Below are 14,379 nucleotides of genomic sequence, written 5' to 3'. Positions count from 1 at the left end.
GCTTCATCAGGACTGAAACATCGGCTGCTTATTCCCCTCCATGGATGCTGCCTCACCCACTGAGTTCCTCCTGCATTTTGTGCGTGTTACTCTGGGGTTCCAGCATCCGTAGAATCGCTTTTGTCTCAGAATCTGAAGCAGGTTTATTATCACTGACTTATGTTGTAATATTTGTTGTTTTGTGGCAGCTGTACAGTGCAATACGTAATAAAGACACTAGACGTCTACATCTGCACCAAGTGCATCAAGATGCAGCTCCTAAGGGACCGCGTTAGGGAACTGGAGCTGCAGCTCGATGACCTTCATCTGGTCAGGGAGAGTGAGGAGGTGATAGAGAGGAGTGGAAGGCAGGTGGTCACGCCGGGGCCACGGGAGGCAGACAAGTGGGTCACGGTTAGGAGGGGGAAGGGGAAAAGTCAGGTGATGGGGAGTACCCCAGTGGCTGTGCCCCTTAACAACAGGTACTCCTGTTTGAGTACTGTTGGGGGGGACAGCTTACCCGGGGGAAGCGACAGTGGCCCTGCCTCCGGCACAGAGTCTGGCCCTGTAGCTCAGAAGGGTAGGGCAAGGAAGAGGAGGGCAGTTGTGATAGGGGACTCGATAGTATGGGGGTCAGATAGGCGATTCTGTGGACGCAGTCCAGAGACCCGGATGGTAGTTTGCCTCCCTGGTGCCAGGGTCCGGGATATTTCTGATCGTGTCCAAGATATCCTGAAGTGGGAGGGTGAGGAGCTAGAGGTCGTGGTACATATAGGTACCAATGACATAGGTAGGAAAAGGGATGAGGTCCTGAAAGGAGAATATAGGAAGGGAGTTGAGAAAAAGGACCGCAAAGGTAGTAATCTCGGGATTACTGCCTGTGCCACGCGACAGTGAGAGTAGGAATGCGATGAGGTGGAGGATAAATGCGTGGCTGAGGGATTGGAGCAGGGGCCAGGGATTCAAGTTTTTGGATCATTGGGACCTCTTTTGGCGCAGGCGTGACCTGTACAAAAAGGACGGGTTACACTTGAATCCTAGGGGGACCAATATCCTGGCAGGGAGATTAGCGGGGGCTACTGAGGTGACTTTAAACTAGAATGGTTGGGGGGTGGGAATCAAATTAAAGAGGCTAGGCGTGAGGAGGTTAGTTCACAACAGAGGGATGGGAACCAGTGCAGAGAGACAGAGGGGTGTAAAGTGAGGGTAGAAGCAAAAAGTACAAAGGAGAAAAGTAAAAGTGGCAGGCTGACAAATCCAGGGCAAGCATTAAAAAGGGCCACTTTTCAACATAATTGTATAAGGGCTAAGAGAGTTGTAAAAGAGCGCCTGAAGGCTTATGTGTCAATGCAAGGAGCATTCGTAATAAGGTGGATGAATTGAAAGTGCAGATTGTTATTAATGATTATGATATAGTTGGGATCACAGACGGTGACCAGGGATGGGAGCTCAACGTTCAGGGATATTCAATATTCAGGAGGGATAGACATGAAGGAAGGGGAGGTGGGGTGGCGTTGCTAGTTAAAGAAGAGATTAACGCAATAGAAAGGAAGGACATAAGCCGGGAAGATGTGGAATCGATATGGGTAGAGCTGCATAACACTAAGGGGCAGAAGATGCTGGTGGGAGTTGTGTACAGGCCACCTAACAGCAGTAGTGAGGTCGGAGATGGTATTAAACAGGAAATTAGAAATGTGTGCAATAAAGGAACAGCAGTTATAATGGGTGACTTCAATCTACATGTTGACTGGGTGAACCAAATTGGTAAAGGTGCTGAGGAAGAGGATTTCTTGGAATGTATGTGGGATGGTTTTTTGAACCAACATGTCGAGGAACCAACTAGAGAGCAGGCTATTCTGGACTGGGTTTTGAGCAATGAGGAAGGGTTAATTAGCGATCTTGTCGTGAGAGGCCCCTTGGGCAAGAGTGACCATAATATGGTGGAATTCTTCATTAAGATGGAGAGTGACATAGTTAATTCAGAAACAAAGGTTCTGAACTTAAAGAGCGGTAACTTTGAAGGTATGAGACGTGAATTAGCTAAGACAGACTGGCAAATGACACTTAAAGGATTGACGGTGGATATGCAATGGCAAGCATTTAAAGGTTGCATGGATGAACTACAACAATTGTTCATCCCAGTTTGGCAAAAGAATAAATCAAGGAAGGTAGTGCACCCGTGGCTGACAAGAGAAATTAGGGATAGTATCAATTCCAAAGAAGAAGCATACAAATTAGCCAGAGAAAGTGGCTCACCTGAGGACTGGGAGAAATTCAGAGTTCAGCAGAGGAGGACAAAGGGCTTAATTAGGAAGGGGAAAAAAGATTATGAGAGAAAACTGGCAGGGAACATAAAAACGGACTGTAAAAGCTTTTATAGATATGTAAAAAGGAAAAGACTGGTAAAGACAAATGTAGGTCCCCTGCAGACAGAAACAGGTGAATTGATTATGGGGAGCAAGGACATGGCAGACCAATTGAATAATTACTTTGGTTCTGTCTTCACTAAGGAGGACATAAATAATCTTCCAGAAATAGTAAGGGACAGAGGGTCCAGTAAGATGGAGGAACTGAGTGAAATACATGTTAGTAGGGAAGTGGTGTTAGGTAAATTGAAGGGATTGAAGGCAGATAAATCCCCAGGGCCAGATGGTCTGCATCCTAGAGTGCTTAAGGAAGTAGCCCAAGAAATAGTGGATGCATTAGTGATAATTTTTCAAAACTCATTAGATTCTGGACTAGTTCCTGAAGATTGGAGGGTGGCTAATGTAACCCCACTTTTTAAAAAAGGAGGGAGAGAGAAACCGGGGAATTATAGACCGGTTAGCCTAACGTCGGTGGTGGGGAAACTGCTGGAGTCAGTTATCAAGGATGTGATAACAGCACATTTGGAAAGCGGTGAAATGATCGGACAAAGTCAGCATGGATTTGTGAAAGGAAAATCATGTCTGACGAATCTCATAGAATTTTTTGAGGATGTAACTAGTAGAGTGGATAGGGGAGAACCAGTGGATGTGGTATATTTGGATTTTCAAAAGGCTTTTGACAAGGTCCCACACAGGAGATTAGTGTGCAAACTTAAAGCACACGGTATTGGGGGTAAGGTATTGAAGTGGATAGAGAATTGGTTAGCAGACAGGAAGCAAAGAGTGGGAATAAACGGGACCTTTTCAGAATGGCAGGTGGTGACTAGTGGGGTACCGCAAGGCTCAGTGCTGGGACCGCAGTTGTTTACAATATATATTAATGACTTGGATGAGGGAATTAAATGCAGCATCTCCAAGTTTGCGGATGACACGAAGCTGGGTGGCAGTGTTAGCAGTGAGGAGGATGCTAAGAGGATGCAGGGTGACTTGGATAGGTTGGGTGAGTGGGCAAATTCATGGCAGATGCAATTTAATGTGGATAAATGTGAAGTTATCCACTTTGGTGGCAAAAATAGGAAAACAGATTATTATCTGAATGGTGGCCGATTAGGAAAAGGGGAGGTGCAACGAGACCTGGGTGTCATTATACACCAGTCATTGAAAGTGGGCATGCAGGTACAGCAGGCGGTGAAAAAGGCGAATGGTATGCTGGCATTTATAGCGAGAGGATTCGAGTACAGGAGCAGGGAGGTACTACTGCAGTTGTACAAGGCCTTGGTGAGACCACACCTGGAGTATTGTGTGCAGTTTTGGTCCCCTAATCTGAGGAAAGACATCTTTGCCATAGAGGGAGTACAAAGAAGGTTTACCAGATTGATTCCTGGGATGGCAGGACTTTCATATGAAGAAAGACTGGATGAACTGGGCTTGTACTCGTTGGAATTTAGAAGATTGAGGGGGGATCTGATTAAAACATATAAGATCCTAAAGGGATTGGACAGGCTAGATGCAGGAAGATTGTTCCCGATGTTGGGGAAGTCCAGAACGAGGGGCCACAGTTTGAGGATAGAGGGGAAGCCTTTTAGGACCGAGATTAGGAAAAACTTCTTCACACAGAGAGTGGTGAATCTGTGGAATTCTCTGCCACAGGAAACAGTTGAGGCCAGTTCATTGGCTATATATAAGAGGGAGTTAGATATGGCCCTTGTGGCTACGGGGGTCAGGGGGTATGGAGGGAAGGCTGGGGTGGGGTTCTGAGTTGGATGATCAGCCATGATCATAATAAATGGCGGTGCAGGCTCGAAGGGCCAAATGGCCTACTCCTGCACCTATTTTCTATGTTTCTATGTTTCTATATGTTCCAATAGAAATATATAAAAAATAAATAAATATTACAAAAAGATCAAAATAATGAAGTAGCGTTCATGGATTCACTACTGTTTTTCTACTTTTGCTCTACTTTCTCTCTCTCTCTCCCCCTCCCTCTCTCTCTCCTCCTCTCTCCCTCTCTCTCCCTCGATGGGCCAAATGGCCTAATTCTGCTCCTATATCTTATGGTCCAATATACTTCTTACTGTAATCTACAGTTTTTATTACAATTTGCAATGTACTACTGCCACAAAACAACAAATTTCAAGTCAAGTCAAAGCACATTTATTATCAAAGTCTGTATATGGCCAAGCGGTTAAGGCGTCGGTCTAGTGATCTGAAGGTCATGAGTTCGAGCCCCAGCTGAGGCAGCGTGTTGTGTCCTTGAGCAAGGCACTTAACCACACATTGCTCTGCGACGATACTGATGCCAAGCTGTATGGGTCCTAATGCCCTTCCCTTGGACAACATTGGTGGCATGGAGAGGGGAGACTTGCAGCATGGGCATACAACCTTGCCCAGGCCTGCGCCCTGAAAACCTTCCAAGGCGCAAATCCATGAGACTAACGGATGCCTATATATATACTTCATACAACTTTGAGATTTGCCTTCTTACAGGCAGCCACAAAACAAGAGAACCCATTTAAACAAAAGAAGACCGTCAAACACCCAATGTGCAGAGAGAAAAAAAGAAAAAATAAACAATGAAAATAAGTGAATAGCATAGAGAATTGCAGCTCACAAAATTGAGTCCACAGAGCAGTGATTTGAACCGGCCCATTCCTCGCCTCTGGCCCTGACACCTGTCCTTTACAATCTGGCCCGGCACTTACATATGCCAGTGATATTATACCTGGCTTTGACTCTGATTTTTGCGTGTTTGTGTGCTCATGTCTTGCAGCAGAGGCTGGTCTTCAGGTTACATGATGCAACAGTGCCCTCTGCTGGACAAGAGAGAAATGGCACTTCTCGTCTGGCATCTTGGAGAAGCTGCAAAGAACTGACACTTCATCATACCTAAGTAAGTAAATTTATCAGCAAAGTATATCTATATCTCTATATACTACCTTGAGATTCATTTTCTAGCAGGTATTTACAGGAAAATAAAGAAATATAATAGAATTTATGAAAAAATATACAAAAACAATGACAAACAACCAATGTGCAAAAGATAATACTGAGAGCATGAGTTGTCGAGTTCATGGAAGTGACTTTCTGGAATCAGTTCAGTGTTGAGGTGAGTGAAGTTACCTGCGCTGGTTCAGGAGCCTGATGGTTGAAGGGTAATAACTGTTCCTGAACCTACCTGGTGGTGGCTGCTGTTGAAATCACATATCAAATAGGGCAACTTATGCCTAGAATTGTTTTGATAAATAACTCATCAAATCCAAAGTTTTAGTTATTTGCAAAAATATCGGAAATGTTTTGGTGCATCATGGCAGTAGGGAAGACAATTAATTCTCCAGATATTGACAATAACTTGAGACCAATGTTCAATAATAAAAACTGAATATTTACAAAAGTATAAATGGAAATGGAGGGAAAGCAAGTTAGACATGGGGGCAAAAATTGAAGGTGATTGAGGGAAAGTATAAGGGGGAATCACAGAGGTAAGATTTTTACGCAGAGTATGGTGGGTGCTTGGAATGCCCTGCCAGGGGTGCTGGTTACATAGATTTCCTTCAGGTGCCCTGGTGTCCTCCCACAGTCCAAAGTTGTAACTGTTACTGTAAATTGTTCCATGATTAGGGTAGGAATAAATCAGGGGTTGCTGGGCGGCATGGCTCGAAGGACCAGAATGGTCCTGTAGCACAGTGTAAATAAATAAATAGGTAGATAATAGACCTGTTTCTGACCCTTGATACCTTTTCTACTCAAGAACCTATCAACCTCCAATTTAAATATACCCAATGGCTTGGACTCCACAGCTGTCTGTGGCAAAGAATTCCTCAGATCCACATTCACCACCTTCTGGCTAAAGTAATTGTTCCTCACCTCCGTTCTAAAGGAATGACCTTGCGTTCTGAGTCAATGCCCTGTGGTCCTAGACTTCCCACGGTTAGGGTTAGTGAGTTGTGGGTATGCTGTGTTGGTGCCAGAAGCATGGAGTCTCTTGCGGGCTGCCCAGCATAATCCTCGCTGATTTGATTTGATGCAACTCACTGCATGTTTCAGTATATGTGTCAGATTACGCTGATCTTTATAATCCTAGAACATCCTAAAGTCATTCAGAACTCATGAAATACTACTTTTACGTAATTAGCAAAAAAGTAAAGATAGAAGGAAGGACAGACAAGTGATGGGGCTTAGTTGCAGCCAATAGGCTGAATATCAAAATCATTAGGGATGCAGAGTCAGAAAGGACAGCAAATGCTTTACTCAAGATGTTGTATCTAAATGCGTGGAGTATAACAAATAAGGTGGATGATCTTGTTGCAATATTACAGATTGCCAGGTAAGATGTTGTGGCCATCACCGAATTGTGGCTGAAGGATGGTTGTAGCTGGGAGCTGAATGTCCAAGGTTACACATTATATCGGAGGGATAAGAAGGTAGACAGAGGGGGTGGTGTGGCTCTACTGGTAAAGAATGGTATCAAATCAGTAGAAAGATGTGACATAGGATCAGAAGATGTTGAATTTTTGTGAGTTGAGTTAAGAAACTACAAGGGTAAAAGAGACATTGATGGCAGTTATATACAGGCCTCCCAACAGTGGCTGGGAGGTGGACCACAGGTTGTAACAGGGAATGGAAAAGGCGAGTCAAAACGGCAATGTTATGGTAGCCATGGGAGATTTTAACATGCAGATTGATTGGGAAAATCAGGTTGGTAATGGATCTCAAGAGAGTGAGTTTGTTGAATGCCTAAGAGATGGCTTTTTAGAGCAGGTTGTCATTAAGCCTATGAGGGGATCAGCTATACTGATTGGGTGTTATGTAATGAACTGGAAACGATTAGGGAGCTTAAGGTAAAAGGACCCTTAGGAGCCAATGATCACAATATGATTGAGTTCAACTTGAAATTTGAGAGGGAGAAAGTAAAGTCTGATGTAACAGTATTTCAGTGAAGTAAGGAAATTACATGGTATGAGAGAGGAGTTGGCCAAAGTAAACTGGAAGGAGCTGCTGGCAGGGATGTCAGCAGAGTGGCAAAGGCTTGTGTTTCTGGGAAAAATGAGGAAGGTGCAGGACATATGTATTCCAAAAATGAATAAACACTCAAATGGTAAAATAGTACAACCGTGGCTGACGAGGGAAGTCAAAGCTAATGTAAAAGCAAAAGAAAGGGCGTACAGCAAAGCAAAAATTAGTGGGAAGATGAAGGATTGGGAAGTTTTTAAAAACCTACAGAGAGCAACTAAAAAAATCATTAGAAGGGAAAAGATGAAATATGAAAGCAAGCTAGCCAATAATATCAAAGTGGATAGTAAAAGTTTTTTCAAGTATGTTAAAAATAAAGAGAAATGAGAGTGGATATAGGACCGCTAGAAAATGAGGCAGGAGAATTAATAACGGGGGACAAGGAGATGCCTGATGAACGAAATGAGCATTTTGCATCAGTCTTCACTGTGGAGGACACTAGCAGTATGCCTGATGTTGTAGTGTGTGAAGGAAGAGAAGTGAGTGCAGTTACTATTACAAGGGAGAAGGTGCTCAAAAAGCTGAAAGACCTAAGGGTACATAAGTCACCCCAACCAGAGGAACTGCACCCTAGGGTTCTGAAAGAGGTAGCGTTAGAGATTGTGGTGGCATTAGAAATGATCTTTCAAAAATCATTGGACTCTGGCATGGTGCCAGAGGACTGGAAAATTGCAAATGTTACTCCACTCTTTAAGACCATAAGACCAAGGAGCAGAAGTTGGCCATTCAGCCCATCGAGTCTGCTCCACCATTTTATCATGAGCTGATCTATTCTCCCATTTAGTCCCACTCCCCTGACTTCTCACCATAACCTTTGATGCCCTGGCTACTCAGATACCTATCAATCTCTGGCTTAGATACACCCAATGACTTGGCCTCCACTGCTGCCCGTGGCAACAAATTTCATAAATTCACCACCCTCTGACTAAAAAAATTTGTTTGCAGTTCTGTTCTGAATGGGCGCCCTTCAATCCTTAAGTCATGCCCTCTCGTACTAGACTCCCTCATCATGGGAAACAACTTTGCCACATCCACTCTGTCCATGCCTTTCAATATTCGAAATGTTTCTATAAGGTCTCCCCTCATTCTTCTAAACTCCAAGGAATACAGTCCAAGAGTGGACAAACGTTCCTCATATGTTAACCCTCTCATTCCCAGAATCATTCTAGTGAATCTTCTCTGAACCCTCTCCAACGTCAACACATCCTTTCTTAAATAAGGAGACTAAAACTGCCCACAGTACTCCAAGTGAGGTCTCACCAGCACCTTATAGAGCCTCAACATCACATCCCTGCTCCTATACTCTATTCCTCTAGAAAGGAAGAAGGCAGCAGAAAGGAAATTATAGACCAGTTAGCCTGACCTCAGTGGTTGGGAAGATGTTGGAGTCAATTGTTAAGGATGAGGTGATGGAGTACTTGGTGACACAGGACAAGATAGTACAAAGTCAGCATGGTTTCCTTCAGGGAAAATCCTGCCTGAAAAACCTGTTGGAATTCTTTGAGAAGATTACAAGTAGAGTAGATAAAGGGGATGCAGTGGATGTTGTATATTTGGACTTTCAAAGGCCTTTGACAACGTGGCACACATGAGGCTGCTTAGCAAGTTAAGAGCCCAAGGTATTACAGGAAAGTTACTAACATGGTTAGAGCATTGGCTGATTGGTAGGAGGCAGCGAGTGGGAATAAAAGGATCCTTTTCTGGTTGGCTGCCAGTGACTAGTAGTGTTTCACAGGGTTCGGTGTTGGGACCACTTCTTTTTATGCTGAATATAATTGATTTGCATGAAGGAATAGATAGCTTTGTTGCAAAGTTTGCAGATGATATGATGATTGGAGGAGGGACAGGTATTTTTGAGGAAACAGGTAGAATGCAGAAGGACTTAGACAGATTAGGAGAATGGGCAAGAAAGTGACATCGGCTTCCAGTACTTTTTCTGCTCCCATGTCTTATTGTCTAATCTCCCTCCAGCAGCTGCTTCCAACCTTCACAATCCGTCCCTCCATTAACTGGCTCCATCTATTTCACCGTGCTTTTCTCTTCTTCCTTCCCTCTCCATTTGCCTTCAATGATCATTTGCCAGACAGTCTCCCCGCACCGCCCCCTCTTCAGACCATCAGTCACCGGTCTTGCCACTCCCCTTCTGCTCTCTGCACTGGCTAACTCCCTTCTCAGTCCTGATTCTGGATCTTGCTTTAGTGGGGATTTATCTTGTATTTAATTTAGTAACAGGCCCCTCTGGCTCAACAAACCTGCACCGCCCAATTACATCCATGTGACCAATTAATCTACTAGTCCGTACACCTTTGGGACATGGGAGGCAACCAGAGAACCCGGAGGAAATCCACGTGTTCACGGGGAGAACGTACAAACTCCTTACAGACTGCGGCGCTCACTGTAATAGTGTTACACTAGCCACTGTGCTACTGTGATGGAGGAACCTTCACAAAAGCAGATGTAGGAAGTAACTATGTCAGTGCTTTCATCAGTGCTGTCAGTACCAGTTCAAATATATTACAATCAGTTGAATCAAAGCAATCTCATGGTATCTCTTAGTATCTCAGACCATATATTTACCACGTTATTAGTGGGCTTTACTGCTTTCAGATTTTGCCTATGTAAGACCATAGGACTGGTAAGGCATAGGAGCAGAATTAGGCCAATCAGCCCATCGAGTCTGCTTCACCATTCCATCATGGCTGATTTATTATCCCTCTCAACCCCTTTCTGCTGTCTTTTCCCTCTAACCTTTGACACCCTGGTTAATCAAGAACTTACCAACTTCTACTTTAAGTATACTCAATAATGTGGCCTCCACAGCATTTGTAGGAATGAATTCCACAGAATAACTGCCCTGTGGCTAAGGAAGTTCCTCCTAATCTCTGTTCTAAAGTAATGTCCTTCTATTCCGAGACTGAGCCCACTGGTCCTAGACTCCCCCATACATCCTCTCCACATCCATTTGATCTAGACCAGTGTTTCCCAAGCTTTTTTATTCCAATGCCCCCTAAAGCACTTTCATACTTGCCAATGGCCCTCTTGGGCACAACATACTGTCTGGCGCCCCCATTGTGTAAAAACATGTCTACCATATGCTAACATAAGAAAAATAATTCTGCTTTAAATTTTTATTTGTCTTTAAACCTAGCTTATTCAGTACCTGTGCACTGTACAGCAGCTTTGATATCAACGTGATCCTTGAGCTTCAAGCGTTGAAATATCTGGTTCAAGTTGTGACACCAAAAGCCTTAAGTCCCCACACGTAACAATGTCCAAGTGGTCTCTTGTCTTTTGTGAGTTTGTGGTTCACTGCACTTGAAGCCTCTTTCAACAAGGTAGGAGGATGGAAATGCAATGAAGAGCAGCTTGGCTCTTCTCCAAAGACCAGGAAACTTTGTATGACAGTGTAGCTACATACCACAAAAGCTGACATTTTTGGAAAAACTTTTTTGCTTCTTCATCATTCTGAATTTCAATAATTTCTTCTTGCAAGCTCTCTTCCTGTTCTTCCACCTTGTAAAGAAATGGGTTAATTACCCAGTACAGAATTTCTTTGAATTGATTCTGAAAATCTTTCTTCAGTGACTACAGGTGTAAACAGTACTCTTGCAAATCACCATCTGTGAAAGAGAATGCCATATTTTCCATGCAGGGAAACTGTGAGAACTTTCTACTCCCAATGTTTTGCTGATATATTTCCAATTTTCCAATAAAAGTGGACACTGCACTTTTTGCCTGGATTAAATTGAAATTTTCACCCTGCAGTTTCATATTTAGAATGTTCATTTTATCACACAGATCAGCTCGGAATACCACATCTCCATGGAGAGGTTCAACCTTGTTCCCAGGCTCTTGTCAACTTTGAGCAAAAATTTAACCACAGTGTCAAAAAGATCAAAGAAACATTTTAAGCAGCAGCCTTTTGACAGCCAACACACTTCAGTGTGAAGAAGCAAGTGTTCAAACTCTTCATCGTTATCTTGGCATAACTGGTGAAATATTCTGCCATTTAATGTAAGAGCATTAATTTTGTTGATAGCAAATATTACAAGAGTCATGCTTGAAGAAAGTCAATGGCTGAAGTTTTTGGCTGCGAGATGTTGACAATGAATTACACAATGGATTGCAAACAGACTTGGAATTTCTTTTATCATAAATGTCACTAAACCAGCATGGTGACCTGTCATATATGGCGCTCCATCTGTTTGACAAGAAATTATATTCCGAATCAGTCCTGTCCTGTAATGCAGTCCCGTTGAAGGGGCTCCGCCCAAAACATTGATTGTACACTTTTCCGTAAATGCTGGCTCATCTGCTGAGTTCCTCCAGCATTTTGCATGGGTTTCCAGCATCTGCAGATTTTCTCTTGTTTATGTTCTTGATTGGAATACTTTTATACTCAATATACATTTTGAGCTTGTTGTAGATTGATTCCCCATTGATACTTGTTTTTAAATTTTTACAAAGAGAATCTCTTCATAAACTTTTCCATTTTTGATAAACCGTACATTAGCAATACCTCATTGTCTCACACAGTTGACTCATCTAGTTGTATCCCAAATTTTGTTTTTTTGTAGCTCTGTGCATAGTTGACTTGTCTTCACTCATTTTGCCAATATGATAGGCTACAGAGTTATTACTCAGAGGCATTGATTTTAAAATACTGGTATCCATTTGAGAACAGTGATACAGCAAGATGCAGCAGGCATTATTAATCTTTCACCAGTTGACTGAGATTTTCCACACTTTGCTATCATTTTGGAGATTTTATAAGAAGCAATGAGACCACTATCAAGGTTATTTTTAGCTTTCTTGGCAAATGACTCAAGTGTGTAACGCCTTTCAAATGCTTCTTTAATCTTCTGGAACTGAGTAGCTTTTTCAGGCTGTCTTTTACAGAAGTGTTCCAGCAATCTCGATGGTTTCACGGCTTCATTAGACAATACACTATTACAAATAAGACACATGGCGTGTCACCGATCTGACAGGAACAGAAGAAAACCATACTCCAAGTATGTGACATTGTATTGATGCACTTTCTGTAGTTTCTGTTTTTTAGCAGGATTAGAATTCAGGGCGTCACCACCTTCAGACTCATAGAGATCACACCATATGTATTTATCCATCATTAATGAAATAAAAAATTAACACAATCTGGGAATGCTTATTGGATGTTGACAATAGCAGCAACTTGACGCGGATGGAATGATGATAGCAGCATGCAAAGGAACAGCGAGGCGAAGATGAAGATGATCACAACAGCAAAATTTACGTTGACAAGGATTCAGATTGGAATCTGAATGTTATTTGGGAGGGAACTGGTGTTTGGCAAATTACCTTTAACTGTTTCAGTTAGCACAATTGAACAATCATGTAGTGTCTCAGAATCCCCAAAGGTGTTTTTAACTGTATGTATGAAGCCAAGGTTGTTTCCAACACCTCAACAGGAATTCTCACCTTCAGTAAGTTCATTGATTGGCTCTATTTCACCATTTGGTTACGGCCAGCGCTGCATTGTTGCGTGACCTATTTTCCATAGATCTGTAGAGAAAGTTGAGAGGGTGTACTCGACTTACCGACTGTTAAGTTGCATGAATTCATTCCATGCTGCAAGTCAAGGGGAACTGTTGGGCGCGCTGGTTGATAATTTATGCATCCCCAATAATGTCTGTTTGGTTGGTAAAGTCAGATGAGGTTGCCAATTTTCAGACACGTTGTGACTATGAGTGATCACTGCCTGCAGAGCAATGGTTCTTCTCTTTGTGATTTTAATAAATGAGCTAGATGAGGAAGTGCAGGGATGGGTTAGTAAATTTTCTGATGTCACAAAGGTTGGGGGTGTTGTGGATAGCGTGGAGGGCTGTCAGATGTTACAGTGGGACATTGATAGGATGCAAAACTGGGCTGAGAAGTGGCAGATGGAGTTCAACCCAAATAAATGTGAGGTGGTTCATTTTGGTAGGTCAAATATGATGGCAGAATATAGTATTAATGGTAAGACTCTTGGCAGTGTGGAGGATCAGAGGGATCTTGGGGTCTGAGTCCATAGGGCACTCAAAGCTGCTGCACAGGTTGACTTTGTGGTTAAGAAGGCATACGGTGCATGGGCCTTCATCAACCAAGGGACGGAGTTTAAGAGCCAAGAGGTAATGTTGCAGCTACAGAGGACCCTGGTCAGACCCCACTTGGAGTACTGTGCTCAGTTCTGGTCACCTCACTACAGGAAGGATGTGGAAACTATAGAAATGGTGCAGAGGAGGCTTACAAGGATGTTGTCTGGATTGGGGAGCATGCCTTATGAGAATAGGTTGAGTGAACTTGGCCTTTTCTCCTTGGAGTGGCGGAGAATGAGAGGTGACCTGATAGAGGTGTATAAGATGATGAGAGGCATTCATTGTGTGGATAGTCAGAGGCTCTTTTCCAGGGCTGAAATGGCTAGCATGAGAGGGCGCAGTTTTACGATGATTGGAAGTAGGTACAGAGGAGATATCAGGGGTAAGTTTTTTACGCAGAGAGTGGTGAGTGTATGGAATGCACTGCTGGTGGCAGTGGTGGAGACGGATACAGTGGGGTCTTTTAAGAGACTCCTGGATAGGTACATGGAGCTTAGAAAAATAGAGGGCTATGGGTAACCCTCAGTAATTTCTAAAGTAAGTACATGTTTGGCACAGCATTGTGGGCCAAAGGGCCTGTATTGTGCTGTAGTTTTTCTACGTTTCCTATATTACAATGCCTCATCCTTATTTTTTGGAAGTGCCTGCTCTACTAACGGTCGGTTAGGTCTTGTGCCTCAAATTGGGGTGCCGCTTACCGCCACCCCAAAGAATCTTAAACGCCCCCTGATGACTTCTATCTTCCTAACGCCCCTTAGGATATGTGACTGAGCCCTTGGGGGTGGTACCACCCTGTTGGGAAACACTGTTCTAGACCCTTCAATATCCGGTACCCCCCCCCACCCCCATTCTTCTAAAGTCGATTGAGTGCGGGAATACAATGTAATATTATTGTTGAAATCCATCACTCT

The 14,379-nt window shown here is 43.2% G+C and overlaps 1 long non-coding RNA gene across 2 annotated transcripts in view; it reads left to right on the top strand.

The window, feature by feature from the left end:
* Positions 1-14,379, top strand: part of LOC134356093 (uncharacterized) — a 150,297-nt gene that overhangs the window by 17,056 nt on the left and 118,862 nt on the right. The window contains exons 2-3 of one of the 2 annotated variants that reach the window (XR_010020282.1): positions 5,116-5,235; positions 11,154-12,531. This is a non-coding gene — a long non-coding RNA (uncharacterized LOC134356093). Of the gene's footprint in view, positions 1-5,115; positions 5,236-11,153; positions 12,532-14,379 lie in introns of those variants that run through there. The other variant, XR_010020280.1, reaches the window with a different exon arrangement.

This window comes from Mobula hypostoma, chromosome 1, assembly GCF_963921235.1.
Source record: "Mobula hypostoma chromosome 1, sMobHyp1.1, whole genome shotgun sequence".
Taxonomy (NCBI): Eukaryota; Metazoa; Chordata; class Chondrichthyes; order Myliobatiformes; family Myliobatidae; genus Mobula; species Mobula hypostoma.
The sequence above is the reverse complement of the archived record's forward strand: the minus strand, read 5'-3'. Positions and strand labels throughout refer to the sequence as shown.